General features: G+C 38.5%; 1 protein-coding gene and 1 long non-coding RNA gene across 3 annotated transcripts in view; one reads left to right on the forward strand and one right to left on the reverse strand.

Moving 5' to 3' along the window:
• The window catches only part of TDRD3 (tudor domain containing 3), a 306,664-nt gene that overhangs the window by 48,737 nt on the left and 232,963 nt on the right, over nt 1-24,964 (forward strand). The gene's annotated exons all lie outside the window — the stretch shown is intronic.
• On the reverse strand, nt 779-21,156 carry LOC125637421 (uncharacterized). The gene is made up of 3 exons (XR_012668670.1): nt 20,965-21,156; nt 19,142-19,271; nt 779-2,366 (listed from the first exon to the last, which is right to left on the reverse strand). It is a non-coding gene; the product is annotated as an uncharacterized LOC125637421 (long non-coding RNA).

The raw sequence follows: 24,964 nt of genomic DNA on the forward strand, positions 1-24,964 counted from the left end.
TCTTTGTTTAAAAGAGAAATATGAAAATTAGGTACTTTATTTACCACTAACAACTTAATTACTTACCACCTAAAGGTATGAGTTGATTCCTTCGCCTGTGATATCATTCCCAGAAGCATCAACATAGTAGCAACAGTTTGTTTACTATATCAGTAAACTGTTATTTTTCACCGAAAGCATTAGTCTTAAGAAAATGTCCTTTGGTCAGTGGTATCCAGGATCTTGAGACAATATGTATATCTTTGCACATATGCTATTAAAAAATAGTATTTTGTCAAATTAAAGTGTTGCCTTTATTATCTGTTGGAAGTGCTCATGATACGAGTAAAGAGGAGAGGAAGGCTGCAGAAATGTGGAGTGTCATGCAAATATGGCAATATAGTGATGGTTAGATATAAACAACATTGACAGAATGACATGGGAGGAATTTGGAAAGGCAAACGTGTATTTGAGAGTAATGAAGTGGGTAAAAACTCTGATGTTTTTTGAATGCAAGTAGATAAAGTGATTGGGAAAACTGATGAGGGAATTTGCAGTCTGATCATTGGATGGATCTTGATAATAGATAGAAAAACACAAACTTAAGATATTGCTGTGTCTAATAAATAATTGCACATCTATCTCTTGTCCCATAACCCAGAAGCCCCATTAAATATTTTACAGAGTAATTTAAAATGTAACTTTTATAATAATAAAATGTAATGATAACTTAAGTTGCCACATGTTTAATAAGGCACAAAGAGTGATATGCTGATACATTGATTTTTATTGCCCAGAATAATGCTTCTGCATTTTTTTGCTCTAACCAATAAAACCCTTGACAAAAAAATCTTGCTAGCAGTTGGCTTAGATACAGCAGATTAATGTATTAGATTTTAAACTTGTTACCTCATTTTGTGGAAAGCTTGTGGGGTTTTTAAAGATATTAGACTCTACATACTTTAGGTTGAAGCTAGCTTTCCATTATAAGCCTAGTGCTTACTAGCCCCATCGCATGATCAAAATTTGAATCTGTCTGAAATTTCACATTTCTAATCCTATGCCAAGGTAGAATTTTTGTGCAGATACAGAGGCAAATCTGACTAGGTGTCAGCTCAGTAAGTAGGTTTTTTTTTTAAATGACGGTTTTTACTTTTGTAATGTTTGTAAATAAATTAAGCTGTCTTTGTCTAGAAATTTAGGGTTTGTTTTTAACGTAGGTGAGGACTAGAAACTCCAGATTTGTTGCCTTCTGACTACTCATGTTTTTCAGGTTGGGTGGGGGTGACCTTTCAAGTCTTTGTTATCCACAAAAAAGAAACAAAACTAGTCACATTGTTAGGCTTATAAGAAGCACATGGAATCTTTTTCAGGGGAAAAGGCAATATACTGCATTTATTGGAGATACAACAATTAGCATATGCATTCAATCACACACACATGCACACACTGTCCCACCAGTTGATGTTATAGTTACCAGTTCAGATTCCAGATCAATCTAGTGGCCAGCTCCACTCCATGCATGCTTGGGTATTCAATAATTTCTCCTTTTTCCTAGCCCACTGACCCATAATCCGGGGGATCCCATGGTCAATTTTGGGAGCTGGCTCACTTTCCATATTTCTGTCTCCACAGACTGTCGGTGAGCAATTTTAACAATAATTTCACCGAATAACAAATTAGGCTTAACTATGCTGGAAACATATTGCATCCATTCATATTTGTAGCTGTCAAACAAGGACCTCTTCCATTGTTTTAAAAGATGCGTTAATACCCTAACATTTCCAGGTATTACCCAAAACATTTTGTGTTCAAGTAATGCTAAACTAAGAATTTGCATTTCAGTACATCCTATGGCCAAGGTAGTTTTATTCCCTAATTTTCTTTGTTGTTTATACAGCAGCCAGGTGGTGGTGTTTAACCACCACCACATATTCCATGTTGCTTTCAGGTTTCCCAGACCTATTTTTACCAAGTCCACAGTAGTATCTGCCTGTTTGTGAATGAGACTATCTTGCAGTTGTGACAAGGAACTTAATTTATTCTTAATTATATCCAGGGTTACAGTATTTATAATCCCTGCTCCAAAAAACAATCCCTCCTAATATGGTGTCTGCTACCTGAGGATGTTTTTCCTGTTAACAGACTGGCATTCCTTGACCTCTGCCCTTCTGCAACATTGGTTTCTGTACATACAGTTAAAATGCTTATTAATTCTTTTTTGCCTAATGCAGTAGGTTTTTTTTGTAACACAATACACAACAATGCTAGCAACAAGACAAACAACACAAGACAAAACATAAAACACAAAACACAATTTTTGTCGTGACAGTAGGTTCATGTTATTCTGGGTTGCTCTTTAGCTGGTACCAGCTTTTTCTGATTTTCTGAAAGACAAAAAGAACATGTTTCTACTCCTTTTGGGGTGGAAGATTATCGCTTAAAATATCCCTTTCTTTTACAAATACCCTTGCTGATTGCAGGCAAAACAGAGGAATTACCCCCAGAGTTTCCTGTGTTTTTGTTCTATAGGCAGGCCAGGTTTCAATGGCTTCTACCTTTTAAGGGTTTAGGGTGAATTATCCCGCTGTTCAGTTATTAAATTTATGAGGTGGTGTACCTCAGTTTTTCTTATACAGCAGACCAAGTTGTAATGGTTTTTTCTGCAGTGCTAAGCTTTAAGTTTGTTCCCAAGTAACAGCTGAGAAGCATCATTACCATATGACCTTAATTTTTTTTTGAAAAATCATACACCCTATACATTGTTACAGGGGTACTTTATTAACATTAAATTTATCCCAATATTTAATATTAACATCAAACCTATTAAAGGTATCTTGTTTTACCATGCCTTTTATTTAGACAATTTGTTTTTGAGGCCTTTTTTCCTCATGAAATCTTTGCATAGGCTTTTTAATTTAATCATATTCTTGGGGTTTTGGTGAATTAAAAGTAGGGGTGTCGTGCATATAAGCAGACCCCTTTTGAACCTATCTTCAGATTTCAGCTCTTCATAAACAAAAAAATATATATATTTTTTTAAACTTAGGGTTAACCCTTTTACCCACTTTGCCATTTAACTGCTTTCAGAAAATTAGTAAACTATACTTTTGGAGTTAATAGTTAATAAGCATGCAAACTTCAAGAAGCGTACATAGTCACATAACAATTACTACATGACACTACAATGACTGCATTGGCTTCAGAAAAGCTGGAAAGGTAGTAGCCAAAGGCCCTATATTAGAGCCACTGTGTGAATTACTTTATGCCTGCGGATTTCCTCTTGGTCACATGAGAAGTGCTATGCTATGTACATTTTGGGATGTTGAGTTTCTGCACGCAATGATGTTTTACTCCATTGTACTCTGTTAATTAACACTCTCTCATTGGAATGACAAAACATCAGTGTTGCACAGCTGTCCTGACCAATACATACATAAGCCTTTTAGGAATCTGTTAAGGACATCAATACCACAGGTGTTCATTTCAAGTCCATACCAAAACCTAAAGAAGATAACCAACCAGAAAGTTAACCTTGGGTTTCCATAACTGGAGCGGGATAGGGTGGGGAGGAGAGGAGGGAAGGAAGTAGGTAAAACTAGGTAACTTAAAAAGGTCATCCAGATAACTCTATATCACTACAGTGAGACAGACTTATGAACAACTTCAGCACTAAAACTGGACAGGAACCCACCCCTCCCCTCTTCTCCTATTTTACCCTTTTTTTTGTGGAGAGGGGAGGGCATGATATGGGCAGAATTTTTTCCTGACCCTTGAAGTGGTAGCTGATCTCTTAAAACATAAGTAATTATTATGGGCTGATCTACCCTAAAAAATTAGCGGGGCTTAACTAGCTCGTTCAGAATTGTGAAAAATTTCACATTCTGTGTGATGTAATTAAGCTTACCTAAGCTGTGGTTTCTTCTGTTGCGCTATCACCTCTTGGAGGTGTGGATTTATGTCAGTGACAGAAGAACCCCTTCCGTCATTGTAGTAAATGTTTACACTACAGAGCTGTTGCTGTAGTGTTTCTAGTGTAGATGCATCTTGGGTGTAACTACAAATGAGTGCCTCCCAATCTTCAAAGCATTTTTCCTCACAACAGTCTTATGAGGTAGAGAGGTGCTATTATTGTTTTTACAGATGAGGAACTGAGATGTAGACAAGCTGTGATTTGCCAAGGGTGATTCAGGAAGTCTGTAGAGGAGCAGGGAATTGGTCTCCGGTCTTCATAGGTTAGTCTCCTAATGACTGGACCATCCTCCTTTTTCTCTGAAGTATTTCTGATCTGTTGTTGTAGCCTTCAAACACCCTTTGTTCTGTAGATAAAACTTCATAATTTTAATGACTGATTTAGGCTTTGGCTGCTTTTTCTTCATTGGTTAATGAAGAAACTAACCATTTCTAGTATGTAGATAACATACTTTTTTTATTTTTGTGATAATTGCAGTGTTTGATTAAAAGCCTAATATGACTGTGATGAAGCAGGAATTTTCTGTAATAAGACTATGAATCTTCTGTGTGCCTCAGTTTTCCCTATAATACACATGGTTACTCAGTGAGAGAGAAAAATTTCTGTTTGCTCTCAGGGTAGGCTAAGAGAGATGGGTATGAATGTTGCCTAGCTGAATGTGAATGGCCATTAAAAAGGACTGGTCAAGGCTGATCCCATATCAGTGGAGAGTCTGAGAAGACAATGGCAAATCCAATCACCAGGACATTGACACCTATCAACCATAGACCAAGACAGAGATGGATTTCCCGGCCTCTCAGCAAGGAAGCTGAGCAAGATCTCTTAGCTCCAGAACAAAAGTTTGGGAAGGTCTGAGGGGGAAGCAGGGGGCTAAATGTTGGCTGCTGGAGAGAGTTAGGGTCCTCACAGGGGAACTGACAAGGAGGTGAGATGAAGAGAGACAGAACCTGAACCTGGGGTTTCCTACAGCTTGGCTGGGCACTGTGGGCTAACCAGAATGATCTATGCCTTAACCTTTATTTCTCTATGCTAACCTGAGGACTTCCTATGTTGTGTGCCAGCTGACGAATAAACCCTTCGGTTTTGACAACGTAGCTTAAGTGTCTCTGCAAATGCTTGGTGAGATGCATTTAATTCCTGAAGAACATACAAATTCTCTATCAGGAGTCTGTCTCAGTTGGACTCACTGAATAGAGCTTGTGATGTGAAGCCGGAGTGCTGAAGCCACAGAAGTTCAGTCTTAGGAAATGATGAGGCCTCGTGGCCTATCCTGAAGGAAGAGTGAATCCCCTTGGGGCTCTGGCACACTGAGTGAGTTCCTCCAGGAGACTGTTCCAAAGCTGGTGGTGTAGCACCCATCCTGTGGGTCTGTGACAATGACAACTGAGTGTCCTAAATCTAATCTGACACTATATACAGTGAATTGCTGTGCATGATATTACACTGTTAATGCAGTGTTACGTATCTGTAGAAAATACTGAACATTAAGCAAAATAATGGGTGGTTATACTGTGATAGGTTTTTACTACTAAGCTTTTGATTTTAGTTTCCTTCTCTTCTATAGCAGAGTAAGCCTTAAGGTGACTTAGAGCTGGTCTATACACCCACATATTGATTTAACTATTATGGTATAATTAAAGTGGTACAGCTCTCCTAATGTGGATGCACGTATGGATGGAAGCATACCAGTATGCTTATATCTGTATAGGAAGGGGAATAAGATGTACTGGTATAAGGCACCTTTTCTATTGATATAACTGCATCTGTGTTAGAGGCTGTCCTGGTATAACTCTCTTTGCCCCCAAAATAGTAACACTGAAACAAAAACTATGTGTAAATCAGGATGTGTGATATACTGTGGCACAGATATTGATAGTGTAGTTCCCCTTGTTGTTTAAGGATCTGAAGGATGCCCAAGGCAGTAGTGCCATAAAAATGAATAAGACTTCAAAGTGAATGCAGGGTGTGAAATTGAAAATGTAATATGTGGCATCAAAGTCTGAGAAGAGTCTTGTGAAGTTTGAAAAGCTTCATTGCCTGGAGCTTTACAGCTTTCTAGTGATGGGACAGTTTTTTCTCAAAAGTTTTCATGGGCATCCAAACTGGTGTAAAATAATTATTTTATTCAAATTCAAAAAGTTACTATTTACACTGAGGAACTTCTCACTTTTTTGAATCTCGCTTTATTCAGGGTACTAGGATAAAGGATGTAGAGTTGTCTCCTTTTAAACACTAGATTGTAGTGGAATGCTAGCTGTGCTACAGTTGGGTTAAGACCAGTTTTCTGTTGAAGCTTTAATCTTAAATGCTATAAAATCCACACAGTTAATTGGATTATCTTGATATTTGGTTTACCTCATAGTGATGCGAGGGTTCAGTCAGTGGTCCAAATTTGGAATCAGTTGAGTAAGGGGTTCCTGAGGTGTAAAATGCTCTGAAAATAAAACAGCTTTTCTTCAAGTTGACTTGTATTGCCAATGTGTGTCTGCCCATACCAGGGAATCAAAGCATGGTTCTAATCCTGGCTCAAGAGTTGCACTCACTTGAGGTTATCCCCAGAAATTTCATGGCACCCATTTAGCTCTTTGGAGGGTGGGGAGCAAAATGAGAACATTGTTAGCAAAAGAGTTTGCTTCTCCGGTTAGGTTTATGCCTAAAATGCAAGAGCAAACAGATTACATTGAGCAAGTGCAAAGAGAGAGCCAAAGAGTATTTAAGTGGATAGCTTTCACTGCAGTTGGTTAGCTCAAGGGCATGAACAGTAAGCCCTTGATCCTGAATCTAGCAGCCAGTGTCAAGTCGATGGACAAGTGAATTCTTTTTGGGAGGGGAGAGTTGAGTGGGTTGTGGAGTAGGGGGAGAGGATTGCCAGACTACAGTGAGGGGGCATAAATGGGGATCGCTGGAGAGGAGTTGGGAGTCTCAAATGAGGATAGGGGGATACTGGGAAGGGAGAGGGGATAGTGGCAGGAGGACTGAGGGAGAGTAGAGGCCAGGGCACTTGTCAGACCCATACACTCTCTCCTTCTGTTTGTGTGCCAGAATCTGGGGGATTCTGAGCCCCTCTCCCTGTCTTCATTTGTGTTCTGGGATCTGGGCAGCTCCTGCCCTTTTAGGGGGTATCTGAGCCCCCCTCCCTGCCCCTGTCCCTCTAGGGGGAGTCTGTGCCACACTCAGGAGAGGGGGGGGAAACCATTTATGGGGGTTTGACACCCTCCTCGTGAGCCGGGTTCTGGGGATGCCTGCCCCTTTGGGGGTGTCTGGGCTTCTTCCCCCTCCCCTCCCCCATGTGAGTCAGGATCTTGGGAAGCCTGCTCCTTTGGTGGAGAGCCCACTACTGACATACTGGAGTCATGCACATACTGCCGTGACTGGGCTAAGGAGATGCTTATGATAATTGATGCTTATCATAGACTTTGTCTACACTGGCAAGTGAAAGACAAAACTTTTGTCTTTCAGAGGTGTTAACCCCCCTTCTCCCTGAAAGACAAAAGTTTTGCTGACGACAAGCGCTGGTGTGAATAGGGCTTGGTCGGCAGGAGCACTCTCTTGCCGACCACACTAATGCCGCTCGTTGTGGGTGGAAGTGTTTTGCCAGCAGGAGAGCTCTCTGCTGCTGACCAGCAGTGGCTGCACTGCGCATCTGTTCGTGGCACGGCTGTACTAGCACAGCCGGGTTGCTAAAGGCGGTGTAGTAGACACAGCGTTAGGCTCTGCAACGCTGGGGAGGGAGGATGGGAACACCAGCCAACATGAATGGAGCAGTTCACATGTCTCCGAACAGTTGTTTCAGGCCGTATCAATCTCCGTGGGGTGTGGTCATTCAGTTGAGAGCATCCTGTTAAGATGAATGAGCCACTTCACACCTCTCAGATCTTGCCACTTCCAGGAACATTCTGTGCTGGGAATTTGCATATAGCAAAGTAGTCGCTGATAAAATCTTAAATAGTATTGCAAAGTCTTTGCTACAGTTAAGATTAAACCAATGTTTAAAGGACAATTTTTCTAAGTGTTCCAAAATCTCCATTCATCTCCAGAATGTTGGGGGGTGCGGTGCACGCAGGGGAGGGTGTTGTACTGTAGGGTTAGTGATCTAAATTTTGGGTCATTTGAGTAAGTGTGTCTGAGGAAAAAACCCTCAGGTTTTATCAATGGATTTTGTGATCACCTGGCTTCTAAAATACCAATGGCTTAATGTGACAGGAGTGGGAGAGGGTGAGGTGGAAATGGTGGTAGGGAGAGCTATATATGGTGGGAAACAGTGGAGAAGCGGGGAGGGAGAAAAGATATATACCAGTCTTCTCTTGCATGTTTAAAGGTACTGTGAGTACCTTGTAATAAAACTGTCACATTTTTGGGACGAAGAACGGTCTGAGATTTCTCTCACTGGCTGTTAACAATTACACACCAACCATTTCAGAGCACAGCCATTATCACCATTTCGCTACCTGTGTGTGTGACTTAAAAAGTGCATAGCAATGATGTTGCCTAGTGGAGAGAACAGTGGACTGGGTCTCAAGAAACCTGGACTCTCCTCAATTTCTCCGTCTGTGCAAGGGGAGTAATTAACTTCCTTGAGATCAATTGATGAAAGGACTATGTAAGAACTAGGTATTATCATTACCTGTCCCCAGGAGTGTCTGAACTGCACATCTACGTGAAAACTACAATTGACCACCACCCCTACCAACACATTTCTCTTTCTGTACTGCATAGGCACTGTGTACACTCATATGCTTAGCCTACCTCACAGAAAGAACACCACATGCACTATATTTTTACAACTTCTTCAGCCTCTTTTACAGTCCCTTTACCCTTATGCATATGATACCATCAAACCCTATACTTTCCACTTACCCTTCATTGAACTCATAGAGAACACTTGTTTCCCTCCTAACTGCTGACAATACCCATGGCAAGAAGACCCCTGTGCCCTACTAGTGATGCAGCCTCTACACAATGTAGTACTAACATGAGGCATACTGGATTTCCCAAGGTACCTATGTACCTCTTTCCTTTGATCATACACACACGGGTCAGGTAGAGAGGCTCACACATACACACAGAGGGTCAAAGCCCTGAAGATGACTGAATATCGCAATCACAGCTCTTCTGTGCTGCTCCAATTTAATCCTCCACCATTCATTACAGCTGTATCTAACACACTGAATGCAGCTGGCGTGCATGCACATAATTCCCTGTGGCTAGTGCCAGCTCCAGGAGTTAAGTCTGCTGGGGCATTTACCTTAATTCTGCATTTCCTGGTTTTCATAAGCTTGAGTTTTGCTGAACTGGGCATTCTGGGAGGCCATGAGCTGTCACCAGGCAACCTTAACTCTGCATTAACAAAGTTTATTGCCATTTAATTTGTTTCTGTGGGTTGGCGCTGAAATTTTTTCCAATTGTCAATAACCATGAATATTTTTTTTATTACTTAATCATTTTCTCCTTTATTGGAACTATTCCACTGTAATTTTCAAGGGAAAAGTGGCTCTGTGTTCTCCTTAACCTGCAATAATTCAGGTTCACTTCTATTTTTTTAATGTTTGTATTCTGTGACAATACACGTGGACTCAGTTCATCTATACCTTACATTGCTGCAGTAGGAGTATTCATATATATATATTCATGGGTTAAAAAGAAGGGTGAAATGGAAGGAAACCAAATGTAAAACGTGGTATGGATTATTGAAATTGGTCAGTCCTCTGTAGATCGTGTGAGGTAGAGGAAAGTAACTTCTGAAGTACCACAAATTTTCCTTATGGAAAGAAGTGATGAATTAAAAAAAAAAATTCCCACAATGTATTAATTACATGGGAGGAGAGAGTATTGCTTAGAGCTAAGGAAAAATAATTAGCATTTATGCATTTTTTGTGTGTGTGCTAACAAGTCCCACAGAATAACAAGCCAGAAATTTAAAAATATCATATAGACGTGTTTGTATGAATATCACTTACAAAAAACTTTGTTGAAGAGAATGTTAAGGCTAAAAAGTCAAACATTTCCAAGTTTGGAAACACCAGTATTGGGGCTACCTGTGCAACCTTAAATTGGCCTCCTTGTAGATATGTGTTATGGTAGAATCTTGGATGATATAATCACATAATTTTTCTACAGTATACATACCTCACTGAATGTACAGTACTGACTATTTTTATGTATAGATCTGTTCTAACTTTTTCATAAAGATCCACCAAGAACTACAGTATTTACCATTATCACTGGTAGTAGATGGAAAATAGTGAAGGAAATGTAAAGCTCAAAATCGGTTCCTGCATGCCTTAAATGTTAGAAGGACAGCTACACATACTTGGCTTGTATCAAGGTACAGAGCACCATGTTAGAATTTTATTACCAGATGATTCACAAAAAGTGAGTCTTAAGGGCTGGTCTACACTGCTGTTTAAGTTGATATAATTTGCGTCGCTCAGGCATGTGAAAACAACAGCCCCTGAGCGATGTAAGTTACATTGGCTTAAAGCGTTGAACACTCTCTCTCCAGTCTCTTGCGGATGTGGAATAATTATGCCAATGGGAGAGCATTCTCCCATCGTGTCTTCACCAGCTGCACCAATGTAGCGTAGTAGTGTAGACATGCCCTCAGTCCTAACTCCACATGGAATCTATACCTCTGCCTACCTATGTTCCTGACTCAAACAGCCAAATAAATTTTGACCTCACCCAAAGCTGTAACATAATATACTGAAACATGCCCAAATGCAATTCTCGCTTGACCCAAACAGAGAAGAGAAAGCAATGTTTAGTCAGTATTAGAACAATGTGCATCCAAATGAAACACCAGTAAATACACTGATGATAAGGATTTGAGTGTTTCCTCTATGTCCTGTCCTCCTCTTTGCAGCAGGAGAGTATGAATAGCCCTTTGTTCCAACACAGCTGGAAGGGGGGCACTTTCCTTTTTTAGGGCAAAGAAGAGGGGTTCTTAGAGGTGTGACCTTTGGTGTGGGCTGTGATTGCTTAGGAGGGCCAACAATCCTCTAGCAAAAAACCCAGACACTGCCATGTGTGGTTAGGAGGGCTAAAGGAACTGAGCTCAGATGGCCAAAGGTTCGCCCAAAGGATGAGTTTACAAGCCAGGGTAGTTTAGTACCAAGCCAAACTTTATTAAATAAACAAACAATACAAATTTAAACAGAATTGGGAAATGAATGTAACTTTTGCAGCAAAGAGTGGCTGTAGCTGTTCAGACTAGCCATTAGCTGCTGTTTATCACTGGCCAACCTTAAGGTCAGATTGGCTGCCCTGCCAGATACACTGTTTGCCTGCCCAGCCCCTAGACACATGACTTGGACTGTAAGCCACAGTGCATCCTTGTAGAGCTGTTACTGAGACAGAGTCCAGGTAGTCTCTGCCATTGAGTGGGTCTGTCCTAGCTTGAATACCTCTTGCAAAGGCTGTCTGTCACAAAATGCTGCCAGCAGCTGCTTGGCTGGCATCCTGCCACACAAACTGCCTGCATGCTATTCTATGAGCCAAATTATATGTGTAGATTAAATATGAAACCCTATTTCTGTAATCAAGAGAAGGTGTCAGTAAATATTTCTTTAGAGACATCATAACACTAATTATTTCACTATGCCCATAACCTCTGGTGATCTGGCAGTTGGCAGTGTTTACAGCCATTTAGCTGTCTGACTGAAGTGCATTCTTTTTTCAGGTGAGAGCATTGTCTTGGTTAATTACCATTATTATCAAGAAAATTTCTAAAATATATACTCCTTTTCAGCTTGGTTTAAACCCAGTACTGAGCAGCTTTCCAGCTCGTGAAAAATAGATTCCAAACCAAAGACCTCCTAGAGACATCCATGTGCAATACCAGGTCCATGTGGTGATCACATTTGATGATGACTTATGAGTCCATCAGCCATAGCACCACTAATAAATCTTTTATGGACCGTAAATACTTCAAGGTAACCTTTACTGCATTCTTGACTTCTGATCTGTTCCCTTAATCTTAATGTTTTCTCAAGGACTATCTGACTCTTTCAGTTTCAGCATTAATTTCTGTGCTTAAATTATAAGGTATGCACAAGAGGTGTTCTGTTTTCTTTTATCAAAAATATATCGTGTTGCCCGGTGCCTGCCCAAAGACTGTTCTAAAAATGTGACATTGTCATGACTTCTTGGAACCAATAAAGAAAATCCTTGTCAATGTCATGCCCCTGTGATGGCTACTTTTGAAACCCATTTGACTGTCCACTCTAAAGAGAAGCCTGAACTCAGAAGCAGCACAGGAATCTGAGAACACCAGGGACCTGGCCCCGTCAATGTAAGATGAGCCTTCAGAACTAAAAGCCAGCTGATCAAAATCATTGAGATTAATGGTTAACAAATAAAATGCCATCCCATTGCCATATGCATGTGTTTTTGTTTTTTTTGGCACTGTATCTAATGATGCAAAAACAACAGGAGTACTTGTGGCACCTTAGAGACTAACAAATTTATTAGAGCATAAGCTTTCATGTGCTACAGCCCACTTCATCGGATGCTTATGCCCACGAAAGCTTATGCTCTAATAAATTTGTTAGTTTCTAAGGTGCCACAAGTACTCCTGTTCTTTTTGCGGATACAGACTAACACAGCTGCTACTCTGAAACCTATCTAATGATGAAATCTCTTAAAAATTCAAAGGGTAGCTCTTTAAATATGATGGCTATTTTGATGATCCGATGCATCTGATGAAGTGAGCTGTAGCTCACGAAAGCTTATGCTCAAATAAATTTGTTAGTCTCTAAGGTGCCACAGGTACTCCTTTTCTTTTTGATGATCTCAGTTTCCCCTCATATTATTTTTCTTACTGTGTCTGCCAGCAAAGCTACCAACCAGAAGTTTCTATACACATGTAACCTCAAGTCTATGTAGATAATTCTAAAACCTTTTGAAAATCAATTTCCTAATATTCTGCTGACCCTCACATCTGACCTGTCCTTTGGGAGTACTAACTGAAGAAGAAAAATGAGGATTTGACTCCTTAACTTTTAGAGAGTGCTAATTTGGGGCGATGCTTTTCCTGGAGTTCATCTAGGCTTTTGGCTTAATTGAGTTTTCTTCTAGATATTTGCTTTTTTGTAGTTTCCCTTTGCTTCACCCCCAGCTCTTCTTAAGGCTGTGTGTGTGTGTGTGTGTGTGTGTGTGTATTTGACGGAAGGGCTCCCTTCTGCCTAATAGGAGAGCTCCTTTTGAGCCAAAGGACTTTTGGCACAGGTTAACACAAAACTGGATTATGATGGGTTATGAAGGACAGAGTAGGATTGGTTACCATCCAGGTGCACACAATACTCAGCATACCCAGCTCAGTTGGCCACTGACTGCTTTGTGAATCTGTGTGGAGGAGGGCTGGACTGTTAAGTTGGGTGCAGGAGCTGAATTCTTCACTTATGACACTTAATGTAAAGCCTGTTCCTATTCCCACTGATGTCATTTTTGAGTTTTGCCATTGACTTGGAGTGGTACAGTTCTATATCTCTTTTTCCAGAAAATATTGCATTTGTTTATATTAGCTGGTACTTTTCAGACATCATGTACTTCATTTTGCACCAACCAACCCACCAAAAACCTCCAAACAGTGAATAAGAATAAAAAAATACTTGGGAGAAACCAGTAAATGGAAAACTCTATGGCATTTTGTATCCATCTTAGACTGTAAAGGGTGAATTCGTATGTTAGGCAGAAAATATGGAGAAAGAGATATTGAAACAAAGAAACATACCTCTCTAGGTTAGAGTGTGAGTAATATTTTCAAGTTGTATGCTTTTTTGGTTCAAAATGTACTTGGGAGCAATACAGGTTAAAGGAGGTTCATGCTGGCCCAGACACTTCCATGTGAATTTTTGAGCACTGTAGCTTGCACATGCAAGTGATTTACCATCAGAGCATATTTGGACAAATATTTTTTTTTCCGTGTAAATATAATTGGTGCATGCAAAAAATAATCCTTAAAAAACACATGCAAGTGTCTGAGTGTATAAACTTGTGTTTATGCAAAAAGAGGCCAGTGTACATAGATATGTGCATATATACCATATATGAGGTAGGGATAATGTAATAAAGAATCATGTTCCAGCTACCAGAGATGTTTCCCTTCTCCCCGCCCCTCCTCCCCCCAAAATAGAAGAAAACAAAAAACCTGCATTGAACTTAGGCTGTACTTGTGAGTTATGTGGCAATTCCATGGCAACAAAATCCTGATACCATGCTGTCATATATTTTATATGATAACCTGAGATAAATATATTTATTCCACACACACTTTTAATCTTGGAGTGAGAGCTGTCAGGTTTAGATCGAGGAGGAGATTTAAGTAGGAATAGCAGGAAGGAGCAAGAAATCGTATACTATTCTTTAAAAATTAAAATACGACGACAAAACCAACTTGGACCATATTATGCTCTGATACACACCTATGAACAAAAGAGAAATCATATATACTAGTCTTAATATGCTAATTAGTTGTCTGCAGTTGCCTAAACTAATATCACACTCATGGAGATATTAAAAATCAAAATTAAAGCCTCATTAAATACATACAGTTCTTTGAATATCACAAATAAAGATAAATTAATAAAGCTGGAGAAGGCTGACTAGTAAGGAGAGAGAGTATTTATAGAGATACTGATCTTTGGAAATATCAACAGTGATATTAAATTTCTTGAATTTCACAACTGTTTAAGAAGGCTTTGCTAAAATAATGGTGTAATGTTTGCATGAGTTTGGCGGTGTTCTGTCAACTTGTTTTCCAAATACTAATATTGGGTTTTATGTTTGTAAAGTACAAACTCTGCATTATGCCAATCAAAAACACAAGATCCTGTAATTAAGAAATATTAGGGCACTTGGAAAACAACAAAGTTTAGGGAATTAATCATGAACTTAATTACAATAATTAGTTTCAAGGAATTTTTCAGAAAAATAGATTTTTGGAGACTAGATTGTGTACATTGTGTACATTTCTGTATTTTCATATTGTGATTTCTTTTATGTGTTCTGTGCTCTTTTTATGGTTAATGATATATGGTTAATGATATATCTAGTTTCTCATTTCTGTGTGCCATGGGAACATAGTTGATTTTAAGTTAAAAATATCTGCTTTTTCTCTCAGTAAAGAACTAATTGATCTGCTTAACTAGGGCCCAGTCCTCTCATTGAAGTTAGTCAGAACTCCCATAAAAGTCAATGGAAGCAGGATCAGACCCCTGAAGAGCAGTGTCCTCTACAGGAAGTGGGTCTTACTCTCATAAACTGGGTAATGTAGGAAGCTCTGCGCTGTCAAACATGTCAGAAATGTTTTAATCTAAATAAAGTGATTCTATTGTTTTTTTTTCTCTTTGTAATATTTAGAAATTTTAAAACCTTTTTTTTTCTTAAATCCTACATACCCTGGCATTTGGTTTACAGGTAAAATACTTAATGCTCATGAGGTTTAATATGATACCAGCCAAACAGGCATATTAACCATATCAATTAAAATATTAATTGGCTGTAATATAATAGGTACAGTTAACCTGTCTTTACCCTTTTATCAGTAGGTAAGACAACAGTTCAACTATACTTCCCATAGTAAATATAGGCAGCATCCGCATGCACTGAATCTTAACCACTCCCACTTTATTTTATTTTCCACGTTTCTGTTTTACGTGGAGAGTTCGAGGGTGGCAAGGACACAAGTGAAGATCTACAGTTTTGTTGTACCGTAACTGCATTCCCATATACCTTCCCAATTTAGCGTTTAAGTATATCATTAACTTTAAATGGTTTGGCTTTCAACCAATATTTTTTGTTTGTTTATAAAGTTTTCTTCTTCAGGCATATTTAAACTTAACTCCAAATTTAATAAAATTTTTGTCCGGGAATTGTGATATTTATCAGTTTGCTTTTCCTCTTGAACGTTGGGGTAAACTGTATTTGCTTACATTTATTCATTTGGTAAATCTTCAGTGTGATGAAACAACTTCTTCTATTCGTCACTTATCAAACATGCATTTTATATACAGATGCAAGGTGAAACAAAAAAGATGAAGTTTTTGCTGCTTTTGAAAAAGACATTTCTACAACTTAAGCCAAAGCATACATCAATATTCATATGCAGAGCTTATATGGCAGTACTTCAATCCGATTTAATTTTGAAAACATGTTCCCTATCTAATACTCTGCTTTGTACAGCAGTCCTAACAGAGCTTTAAGGTTTATATCTCTGAAGTTGTAAAGGACTATAATAAAATACGGTAGTCTACTGATTTTTATAATGCATACAGTAAACAGCTGGTATGTACATGGCCTCTAGTAACCAAGCTGATTACATGACACAGATTAGAGGTCTTAGAAGTTCTATAAAAGGCTAGAGGAGAGAATTAAAGAAGACTGGTATGAATTTATGTAATACAGCAAATCTAGAGGTAATTGACTTTACAGGAACTCAGTAACACTTTCAGCAATGAATGACTTACTTGGGAAGAGGAAAAAGGAGTCCAGTAATAGTTCTGTGAGAAACCATTAAGTAGGCTGAAATGCCTGCTGTTTACCTTTCTGCTTTGTTTAAGGTGTTACTGACATTGGCAACAATTTTTATATTTTTCTTTTGCATCAGTTAAGATCTGAATTTTTCACAGGAGCAGAATGTAATTTTGTTGTCGCTGTACAACAACTTTTAAAAAAATGTTTTGTATGGTTAGGGAACTGGAAATGTTTGGATCAGTTTAAATCTAGCCCATTATCAATGCCCAAAAATGATGATCCAGTTGCTGTTCAGGTGCCTAAATGACATGGCTTTGGTTCAATTCCCAGTTGAAGAGCATCCATGTTCCAAAAATCATCATCCCAGTTTAAACTAATTGGCATTCAAAGATAAAAAACTTTGGAAGGCACAGAAACGGAAGTCATCTCTCAAGCACAGAGTTGATCCTCTCTGTAAGACTAAGGCATCAAGACAGTGAGCAGTGTAAGTGAGCTTGCACTGGTGATTCCCGTACTAGACTAGACCCGTGCTATAGAGAAAGAAAATTGTCGCTCTCCAGAGTGTCCAGGTAATTAATTTTCACCAGCACTAAATTCAGTAAATAAAGTAAGTAAATAAAGGTAGAAGAAAGGGAGTAGTTGGGGCAGAAATCATGCAGTTTGAACATAATATTACTCCTCTCTCTCACTCAGATGTAGGTGCTTTGCCTTGTTGTTTTAGCTTCCTGCTGCTGCTACTCCCCCAAATATATGTTACTGCCTGCTAGAATAGAATGATTAGTAACTCTGTTTTAGTAGAATACTAGAAAATATAGGTGAAACGTGTCAATCACAGTATTTGCTTACTTACTACTATGTGGCTGGAAAGTGAAACTGTGACACTTCAGCAGATAGGAAAACCCAAGTCTAACAGCAGAGAACTAGATGTTTGTTCCTCACATATCTCTCTCTTAGTCATTGTGTCTTTTTTTTTTCAGGAACATACCGTCTGACGAGGCAGAATTTGAAAGGAAAGACTGAAATGTTACTTTAAGTTAAGATTTAATAACTATCCGCCATTAACTTTTTTTAACTAAAAATTATTTTGCCCTAACCCATGGGATTGATTTTGCAAGACTCTTTTCAACAACTAAAACTTGAGGTTAGGTGATAGCATCTTTATGCAGAACTATGCTGGAACTTGAGAACTTCTGATGGCTCTTGGGCTAATTTCAGATGGTTGTATTGTGCTGTATCATCTTCTGTTGCTCTGAGTTTAGTTGCATTATTTGAGCCTCTTCTGTTTATTACTTTGGCCTCCCCTTTTGTTTTTAATAAACTGCATCAGTTTCAATGTGGTTTCTATCCACTTTGTTTAATGGTTTAACTGGATTTGTGTATTGTCTCAGATTACTTTTTTTATTTCATCTACTTATGAGCTCTTCTCTGCTGCATCTTGAGGTGGTGCATCGGAAAGAGGAGGTGTAAATGTTGGACAAATTTATTTGACCCTTTGATTCTGAGTCCCAACTTTTACTTTTGAAACCTGTAGTTTGTACATTTTCTGAAATATAACTTCAGTTCCATATGTGCTTATTTGACAAATAGCTTCTTTTGTTTAAGACTGCTTCAGAATTGTGACAGTTGCAGAGCTAGGGTTGCAACTCTGTTCCCTTTCTGGTCTCTAAGTACTACCACTCTGGTATAATGCCTCATTCCTTTGCTTATCTTGGGGTGGAATTTCATAATTCTCCCATTCTTAGACTGGGACCTGGGCTATGGTACCATTCTTACCCTGAATGTCCAACTGAGCTCTGGTACTTAACTGCTGTTCTCTGTATCCAGTGATATACAGTGATCAGACAGCCTTCTTAAAATACAAGTAGATATTTTGTTCCTACTGCTAAAATAAAACAGAGAAAAAAGGATTTTTAAACAACGGTCTACATGCATGCCTGATTTACTGAGCCCCACCATTGTTGGTTGACCTACACAAACCTAGATTCTCCAGACACCACAGCTGATGCCTGTGTTTCAGTCAGGTTCCCCTGAACAACCACTCTCTCTTGAGATGGTCCCTTTTAATCTTGCCAGAGTTCATTTGTTCCCTGGGCTTTAACCTTTCCTGGTCCAAATGAGTTTTTTGCAGAATAGCTGAAGATATAAGTAAAATCATCAAAGGAATAGTTCTGCCATTGCCAGTTACCACCACTTAAAGGTTTGCTCAGAGGTGACTATCTTGAGCCGTTCTTTTCCTTCCTGCCTGTTTCTTCCAGATAGGCCCCTGCTGAGCTTAACCAAGATATTCATACAAGAAACATCACAATAATTAGACCAGGGATTGGCAACCCTTGTCAGATGGCCCATCAGGGGAATCTGGTGGTGGGGCGTGAGACATTTTGTTTACATTGACTGTCCGCAGGCATGCCCCCTCCCCCCAAAAACAGTTGTCTCAGAAGTGTGGGATTTTAGCGGGGCAAAACAAAGAAATCGCTCTACAACTTCACCATTGCCAGTCACATACCTCAAAATCATATCTGGTGTTGAATTGACTATTATGGAATAGTACTTGGCATCCTTTACTTCATCAGTGATTTGGTTTCTGAGCTGCTGTGCTATTATAGTGATGTATTCATCATAGGTTTGGTGCATTAAAAAGTTGGTCATTTCTGAGCCACAATAGTAATGATTTTTCAAATGTTCTTTGAGAAAATCGTCAAGATGGTTAAAAAAAATTACCTTTTTGATGTGACAAACATGACTCATCATGTTCTCTTAGAGGTAGTCCCAAAGAAGACAGCAGTTTGACTGTGGCAACAACACGTCTCAGCACTTTCCTCCAATAAGGACATACCTTTTCAAACTGAGCCTGTAATACAGAATCAATTCTTCCAGATAATTTACACCTTTGAGCGAGCTTACACATAGCATTAACGTGAGCTTTGGAAGTTTCATGATCAGCAATATGTCTTGCAACGTTTCTCCAGTTAGAATGCCCGTTGACAAATGTTTGTTTTCTTTTACTATGATCAGGGAATAATTTGCAAACATAACAGTAGACTGCCTTAGTGGTTTCTGAAAAAATTAACCAAATTGTCATTTCTGTAATTCCATTTTTTTCATCCTCAGAAAATGAAGACTCATGAAGACCTCTTAATTGCTTTTGTCCTGCAACCTCATACTCTTTTTCTCAAATTTTCCATATTACTTACTTTTTTCAGTTTATTTACTAAGAAATATTCTATCATAGCCAATGAAACAGATTTTGGCCATAATGCAATGTCTTCAGGCTAGGTTTCTTCCCTTCCTTTGACAAAATCACCAATATTTTGTAGTTCCATTGTCACTTCAGAGTCCACTTGTTCAACTTCTGCAGTTGTTGTGGTATCCCCACAACTCGGCAAGTGATCAGATAATTCAGATGTTTCCTCGCCCATACTTTTTGATGAATGTTCACTATTCAATACTTCAAGCTTTTTAAAATAAGATGACAAACTGTCTTTTTGCTTAGCTTTGTCTTCTTGCCTCGCCTTCATTTCCCCTCCCCCATTTTTGACTGCCAGACTCATGTTGCTTTATTATTGCTAAAAACTGACCTTGATTTTAGGCAGGAGCATGGCCACAGGTGGGCCGTGGACCACCTAATTAGGTTTAATGCAGTTAATCCCACATTTTTAATTGGTCCATGTCTAAGTAGTTAGGTCAATGCAGAGTCAGTGTAAACACTGTGTTGCTCACATTAACTGTTGCTGGCTTTCAGAAGCCATTCACCAGTTACCCTCTTCGATAGTTCAATGGTGCAAGCGTTCTTGGTAAGGATGCACACCGCCAACACAAGGAGTGTAGACGTGCACTGTTACCCCAAAATTTGGACCGAAGGCACCTCAGTACTGGTTTGTCTATGACCATAAACCAATTGTCAGTTTGTCTCACCCAAATGGTTAATGAGGGGTGGCTTGTCCTAGAGGAATTGCTGGGGTTTTACCTTGGTGTTTGTCTCTGACTGTGGAGGACTCCCCAGAGCAGACTATTTCTCCTAATCTATGAGAGGACACGGATACAGCCTTCCGCTCGAAGGATTGATATTCAAGCAGTAATTTCATTTAAAAGAAATAATCAATTACAATACACTTAAAGCAAGAAAGAAGAATACACTACAATACATAAGATATAGTGAAACACAATTGCTTTACATTTAGAAGTTATACACTAAAGCAGTGCAATAGAATAAAATGCACAGAATACACAGAGTATATAGCAGTTACAGTGTAGCACTTAAGGTACATAAAGACCTCTCATACACATGCATAGAGCCCCCAATGCAATGTTGTCACACAGTGCTACAATTATCACAAGGAGACAAGCAGAGCTTCTATACATACATACAGGAAGGGATTATGATGTTATTTAAAGAGACGTTACTATTTAACATTAACATTCTGTGAGCCGCGGCCAAGCTGTCACAGAATGGGTGCGGTGGATGTCACTCAGACGCAGACATCTGACTGTATTTAAAGGCACACCCAGACACGCTTTTAAAACAGATAGAAAATCAGACTTACACTCTTCCTTCTCAAAAATTCCTCCAATTCATCTTTCGGGGTCCTTTTGATCTGTCTTATTGGGCTTCATATTGCCTGTGCTTCTGCTTCTCCTGCCGCTTTTGCTACTGCGGCTTCTTCAGTTGCTGCTGTTTCTTCTGCTGCTGTGGCTTCTTCAGCTCCCACCACTCTCTTCAGCTCCTGATCTCTTCACCGCAGCTCAAACACCCACACACAAGCCTGCTGGCTGTCAGCCTTTATATAGGATTACCAGCCCTCCTCTCATTGGTTGCTTTCTCAAGTCCAGCTCATTAGCATAGATCCTCCCCAATGGAGCGACATTTGCTTAGCCAATCAGCTTTACCTATTATTCAAGCTGCTCCTCCTCCTAACTCAGTCGCGTAGATCCTCTGCTCGCCTGACTTACTAGCATAGATCCTCCTTTCTCCGGAGCCCTCCCTTTTAGGTGTTCTGACGTATGCTGAGTCATTCCCCATTAAACTCTATCTAACCTTTATCCCTTGTCTGCTCTGCATCCTCCATTTTAAGATCTATAATAGAGAATCATTGCGGCTGCCATTTTGGGTTTTTCGCTATAAATTGTCACTATTTACCACTTATCTCAAGTCTTAATTCTAAAACAAACTACAATTCTATGCAAGTTAAAGCATCATAATACTGTTACCACCTTTGTAATACTTACTGGGCTTTTTGCGATGTTTTTTCTCCCTCTGCAGCTGCCTGGTGCTGCTTTTCTTACACAGGATCAGAGGAACTTAAAAACCCCTCTTGTGTCAGCGGAAGCAATGTAATTATTGTGGCAGCTGTATGCCAACATAAGTTAGGTCAACTTACTTTTGTAGTGCAGACTTGGCCTTAATGTAGTAAACGTGTAAGGCATTTGACTGTTGCATCTATCTACGCTTGGAGTGTGGGCGTTCCAGTAGGTTTACAAATGAGCTAACTGTGAGTTGTTTGCTTTTTGTTTACTATAATGGTATAATTTCTTCTACCATTAAAGTGAGAAAGCACTTATAAAAAATTAAAACTTGAATATCTAACTTACTGCATTTGTCATGCATGATCAACCATCTTCAATTAATCTCTTTATGCATTGTTTTACATTTTAAAGCTACTGATAATTAAAGAAAACAAACTGCTAAACAGAAGGAAGACAAAGTTTGTCAGCTGCAAAAGCTAAAAATAGATATGAGTGATCACATTTATGATTAGTTATGATGCAAGGAAGAAATATTACTGAAGATAAGAATATAGTGCAGAATTTTGACCACTAAATTGTGAATTTTGACTTTAGACAAAAAAAGCATAATCAAAGGTGTGCACCCTATTATATTCAGCTTTAACACTGGGCACATAGTTGTGTGTTAAATAGGCAAGACAGCGTATTTTAAAAATATATAAATAGCATGCATTTAATAGCGTTTATCAATAGTTTAATAAATCTAGTTAGATTTCACTTTCATCTTTTTATGATATGTTCATATTTATGCTGCAGGGATTGTGAAAAATCTATTTTAACTTTTAAAATCATAATAGAAATAGGATGTTAATAGTTTGATTACAAGGACAATAAGTTAAAGCTTACATTACATTACATGTCTCTTGAAATTCAACCTTATTTATCATCTGTGACAGAAAGAGATCAAATCAGACTTGTATAAAAATACTTTTTATTAATTCATAAATTAATTTTTTAAAGAAATTCTTCAATTCTATTTTATACATTTTATTAAAATAAGGAATACTTTTGCTATTACTGTGTATTTTAGATCGCTATGATATGCAAAAACTATATTAAAAATATTAAGGTTACAAAGTCAAGCACTCAAAAGATAGAAAATGTCAGAATGAAGCTTGCCTCCACAGTCTTAATTTGCTCCCCTTGAGCATATGGATTATGATGTAGTCTTTAAGTCAGTGCACAGAATGGACAGTGCTCGCTTAGTGAGTAACTACTCAATGTTTTGTTCTCATTATTCAATTTGTGGCCCCATAACCCCTTGTTTACAACATACTACTCAAATCCTACTCTGAAGACAGAGCTGTTAATTTCTTTGTAGAGTTTTCTGTGGTGCTCATCGCTACGATGTGAGTGCTTCACTAATTTTCATGCATTTAATTTTACACCGTCCTGGTGAGATGCATGGATATTACAGTAGAACTACCAGAGTTACGAACTGACCGGTGAACTACACATCTAATTTGGAAGCAGAAATACACAATCAGGCAGCTGCAGAGACCAAAAAAAAAAAGAAGCCAATACAGTATACTACTGTGTAAACTACTAAAAAAATAAAGAGAAAGCAGCATTTTTCTTCTGCATAGTAAATTTTCAAAGATATATTAAGTCAGTGTTCATTGGTAAACTTTTGAAAGCACAACCATAATGTTTTGTTCAGTTAAAAACATTTCAGAGATACAAACAACCTCCATTCCCAAGGTGTTCGTAACTCTGAGGCTCTACAGTATCCCCAATTTACAGATGGTGAACTGAGGCACAGAGAGATTAAGGTTTTTTTTTAAAGAAGTATCTGCTAATTTAAATATCTGACATGCTTAGGACCAGATTGTTCAGTTTCAGAATTATATAGCACTTAATACATTAAAGCAAAGCTCCGTTTGTGACTTCAGTTGCAGCCCCGAGTGCTCAGTCCTTCTGCAAATCAGACCCCAGCCAACCTTAATTCTGTAATTTGTGCATGTGTGAACTGGAATTTTTTTCAAAGGTTTCTAACTTGGCAAAATTTGAGCACATTTTCACAGGAATAGCAAAAGGTACATGCCTGAAAAAGGATCACCTCTGGCCAAATTTCAGACAGTTAGAATTTTTTTAACATTGAGAGTGAAGCTGATAAGTTTTTTCAAGTAGCTTAACCATTTTGGCTGAAATTTGCCACGAGCAAACACCTGGCATAGAAAATTTCAACCCAAATAATTAAAGATTAGGAAAGATTAGAAAGCACCTAACATGTTCTTTGTTCAGTGAATTAAAAATGTATATTTGGAATTGTTTTTATGGACTGAATTTATGAAAATTTCAATACTGTATAATGTAATTGGTGTGTATGTATAACTGTCCCACTCCCTTTAGTTATTTATAGGTGGGTGAAGTGTTGTTAATGTCCTATTTTCTTTTGGAAAGACATTAACTTTCAAGTCAACTCCCTCCCCCCCTTTCTTCTTACTTTTGGTGTCTCTTTTTTCTATAAGGTATTTGTGTGTATTGTGTTTGTTCACTTGTAGTAATGAAGGATATATCTAGAGTGTGTAGTATGTGCAGTGGAGAGGTATTGAGGGCAACAATTGATATAATTACAAGCATTATAATTATTTCTGGTCTCATAGTGAACAAGATGCTGTACAAACACAAAAGACGACGTAGTGCCTGTCTCAAAGAGTTAGGTTATTTTTCATCTTTATGAATGGCTTAAAAAATAAAAATGCATGCTTGCTAGCAGCCCAGTTTTCATATGAGAAAATGGACTATAAAAAGCATACAGTAGCCCTACTAGTGTTAGTATTATTTGGAGTTAGAGGCTTTGCAAACAGCAACTGTTAAAATTAAACGTGTTTTAAAACTGCAAGACTAGGAAACTTGTACTCAGGTATTTTCAGAGAACTGGCTGAGGAGCAATCGGAGCCCTTGGTTTTGATATTTTAACAAATTTTGGAACACAGGAATTTCCGGGGGACGGAAAGAGAAAAATACCCCAAACCTAATGTTCCAGTATTTAAAAAGGGACAATCTAGGTGACATTGACATCTGTCCCAGACAAAATCATGGAAAGGCTGATATGGGATGCAAATGTTTAGAATTAAAGAACAGTCTGAAAATTAATGCCAATCAATATGATTTTATTTAAAATTCGTCTTGTCAAACTTGGTATTATGTTTTGATGAGATAGGTTTGGTTGATAAAGACATAATTTACTTAGACTTCTGCAAGGTAGGAGTACTGCATGACTTTCTGATTGATTCTGTATAATGTTTTTTATTTAAT

Source organism: Caretta caretta, chromosome 1 (assembly GCF_965140235.1).
Source record: "Caretta caretta isolate rCarCar2 chromosome 1, rCarCar1.hap1, whole genome shotgun sequence".
Classification (NCBI taxonomy): domain Eukaryota; kingdom Metazoa; phylum Chordata; order Testudines; family Cheloniidae; genus Caretta; species Caretta caretta.